Source organism: Gossypium raimondii, chromosome 1, assembly GCF_025698545.1.
Source record: "Gossypium raimondii isolate GPD5lz chromosome 1, ASM2569854v1, whole genome shotgun sequence".
Classification (NCBI taxonomy): domain Eukaryota; kingdom Viridiplantae; phylum Streptophyta; class Magnoliopsida; order Malvales; family Malvaceae; genus Gossypium; species Gossypium raimondii.
In genome coordinates, this window is record NC_068565.1 from 3,060,956 (window position 1) to 3,065,141 (window position 4,186).

Consider the following 4,186-nt stretch of genomic DNA (forward strand, 5'->3'; position numbering starts at 1 on the left):
AATATAAAAAATTCAAAATAATATTTTTCGGGACTGAATAAGTTAATTAATGATTCAAGTTTATCATACTAAAGTGTATTTTTTTTATCTTATTTTGCTTCAAAAAGGTTTTCAAATATATATGGTTCCAAATTTATGTGCTCTAACATGGAAATAGTTATACTATAACAACATTTTAATTTGACATGTTTAATTTTTTAATTTAACTCAAACAATTTCATTCGATTCGATTCGACTCGACTTGAATTTCATTTCACTAAACTCGACTCGATTCGAAAAAATTTCAAATCGAGTTAGGATGATAAAATAGAACTCTTAAACTTGATTAACTTGAAATTTTCACTTGATTCGATCGAACGCTTACCCCTACTTGTATTAATTTATATCATTATAGTTTTTAGAAGGACCAAATCAAAATTTTATTATTTTTGAAAGATTAAGCTATAATTTTATTATTTTTAATATATGCTAAACATAAAATTACATAAATATATTTGAAGATTACTAATTCACAATCTTCAATGAATTATGAAACAACCTTGTTGCTCGAAAAATCAGAATTTAATCCTTTAAAAAAAATCAGTATGCAAGTGTTGGTAGTTTAAATGGCACATGAAAGGGGCATGGAAATGGAAAGCACATCTCTAAGTAGTAAGAGATGCAAATGCATAACCATTGGATCACATGTCCACGTGGTGACATGTGCTATTTAATTAAATGCTATCAACATAATTAGTCTTTCAATTATTGTCAAGTGGAAATAATAGGCATGTTAAAAATCTCATTTTGGGGGTGGCAAGGTCACTAAATTCTTTTTATACGAACAAAAATCACATTAAAATAACATAATTCTCAATAAAATAATAATATATTTAAATCTTGATTGAGTCTTAGTTCGATTGACATGAAATCAAGACATCCAAGCAATAGCCAAAGCTGCAGCCATACCATTACCTTTCATCTTATCCATAGAGAATGTAACATTGACCAGCTGATTAATCCTCCAATCAATACTTATAAATATATTCCGCAACAACCTCGGTCTAACTTCCCTAAACCAATCGACTATCTTTAACATTAGCTAATCATGAGCTCTTAGGGATTGTAAAAATACCTAAACTCGACGGATTTTAACTTGATCTGTTGATTTGATAGGGTCATTTTAAATAAATAAAAAAATCAGCTTTGAGGCTGGTCAAATAAATTTGTAAAATTTATCGAGTTAGATCAAAGTCGAGTTCGAAGAAAACCCATCCTACCCCAAAATAATTACAAAATCACCCTCATATATCTAAACTCTGCTTTTCCTCTCCCATTTGTAGTTCTTCTTGTTGTCCTCCTCCAAACTATTGAGTTTGTAGTTAATGTCAAACATAAATGAAGGGAAATTACTTAGCCAAAATTTCCCCAAATATATATTATTTTTCAAAGCTCTTTTATTTTTAATCTTGCATTTACTTTTCTTTTTCAAAGTCCCCTTTTATATTTTGAGTGTTAATAATAAAAGTAAAACCAACTTGAAACTTTTTGCATATACATTCATGTATCTTAAAGTTTTGCTAAATGTAGTATAGTTCATTTTGCAACAATGAGAAGCAAAATCAAGTTTGGAGTAGATATTGAAAACCAAGTATAAAAAGTTTGAAAATTATGCATCTCAGGTCAGGGCGAGGTCGAGTGCACTATTAAATTTTTGGGTTAAAATTGTTAAGTTGAGGTCGGATTAGGGTCAAAGCATGTCAGTAGTACATTGAGGTTGGGTTAAGGCAGGCAAAAAATCGCCTTGCCCCATAGCAATCTTTATCGTCTCCTATCTTCTAATTTTAGATGATAAGGTTTGTGCCCAACTATCCTACTAGTCGGTTGAGAGGTCTTGTCATGGTTATTTGTAGATTAAACCGGTTGGTTGGACCGACAGCTAGACAGGTATCAATCTAGAGAAAAGTTTTAGGCTGATGGAGACGTAAACTAGTACAAATCGTTGAATTGGACTAAAAAATCAATTGAATTGACAGTTGAAACAATTTTTAATTATACTTTTCTCTTTTATGATTTTTTAATGATTCATTTATTCGTACTATCCAGGTCGATTGAACCAATTAAACTAGTCAATTTGAGAAACTAGTAGCTTGATTAATTCGATCACCACCTAATTCTAAAACCTGAGGTCTTCCTTAGAAAGTCCCAAACCACAACTCAATGATACACAATGGTACGTAAATATCCACACAATATTCCCATTTATTTCTTTGTTGTAATAACTCACAACAAGAGCATGCCATCATAATGCACCCAGTCGTGAAATCCAACTTTTTTTTCCATCAATTGTTCGCATTCATTTTTCATCATCAATCTAACATAATTTTTTTTCTTCATTCGAATTGATCTGTTGTAAATATAACAAGAACAAAATTTAAAAGTTCAAATTTACAACATCCCAGAATGTAACATTTTCTACAATTGAAAACCGACGTTTGACATCAACTCTAATGCTCACCACCAATTTTTGAACATGTCTCCATGATTTATACATGTTATCGCCAAGGCTGAAGCCATTTCATTTCCTTCCTTTTTTTCCATAAAAAATACAACACTACTTACCTTTTCAATTTTCCTCTCAATATTAACAAAAGTTAATTGTAGTGACTATATTCTCATTGACTTGTTTGCACACCAATTGAACACCACTTTAGAACCAATTTATACAAGCAGTGAATCATTTATCTTCCATTCCAAAGATATAAATACTTAGAATGCTAAAAACATCACTTGTTTGCAGTACCCTAAATCCAAGATACTAACCATCGATATTGCAAAGGTGTAATAGTGTAGTTTTAAGATTCGAAAGATTCAAATAAATTTATCATTATCTTTGTTCTTGTTCTAAGTTGTTTTTGAATTATTATATTCTCTTATTTTTAAATTTGTTGTTTGAGTTTCTATTTTAGATGTATTTATAAATAGAAGTATCTATTGATAAATCAATGAAATCGTTTCATAAGCCACCATTACTTCAATAGGGAGGTAGAAGGAAGGTCTCAAGATTTTTGAGGTATTTTTGCATGGTTTCAAGTATGCAAATTAGTGGTCTTGAGAAGAAATGGTTAGTGCAGAGAGTATATTCCTCTCAGTGGGTCCTCTTAGCACAAGTGTTGAATTATGGGAAGCAAATGGTTTAATCATAGGGAACCTCCTAACACATGCACTTGATTGGATGGATGGGACATTAAGTCCCCAAGTGGGATCAATGTGACTTGTTGTACGTCCACGTGTGAGACTGATGTTAAAAGGGAGAGTTGCCAGGTTACTCCTCCATTGGGCAAGGCAACTTCTTGAGATTGGTTTCTTATTGATATTTTGGCAAGCTCCTCTATGTTATGCTTTTAGGCAAGGCGGTGTTCAAAGGCTGCTCGCTGGTTGTGAGTTGGTAAATTGGGTGAAGTCCTCAAGGCCTCTCTTTAGGCAAGACATAACTATTAGACGAAACACCTCCGTATAACAAAAGTGTTCATGAAATGAGAAATGGTTGAAATAAGATTTTAACCCATACAAAGAAAAATATCTTGAAATATATCTTAATTATCAACTTGATGATACATTGGACATATACATATCCTAATTCTATATATTACAAATTGGTACATGAAGTGGCCTCGGCCTCCTAAAAAATGATAGATTTACGATTTAACCTCTTAAATTCTATAAAATTGCATGTTAGTATAATGGTAAAATCGAAATTTGTCTATTCCTTAATAATTTACGATTAATCTCTAATCCCCTTAAAATAATTTTTTGACTTCGTCGTCTCTTATAGACATCACAACATTCTAACACTAAATTAATTATTGTGTATCAAAACTGAAATCATTCCGGATTACTGAGAGGGATTATGCTAATTCTCTAAATTTACTTTTTGACATCTATCTATAACATAAATAAAAACACCATACATGTAGACCTGTCCATGGGCCGGGCCCAAAAAAATTTTCGGCCCGCCTCCTAGGCCCGGGCCCAGCCCAGACCGAAATATGGGCCTAAAATTTTGCTCAGGCCCGGCCCGAGAAAAATATCATAAGCCCGAGACCGGCCCGGCCCATTTTTAAAATAAACATTAAAAAATATTTTAAAAATAAAAAAATTATTTTAAAAGTATTTTAAAATTAAAAATGAAAAATGAAAAATATAT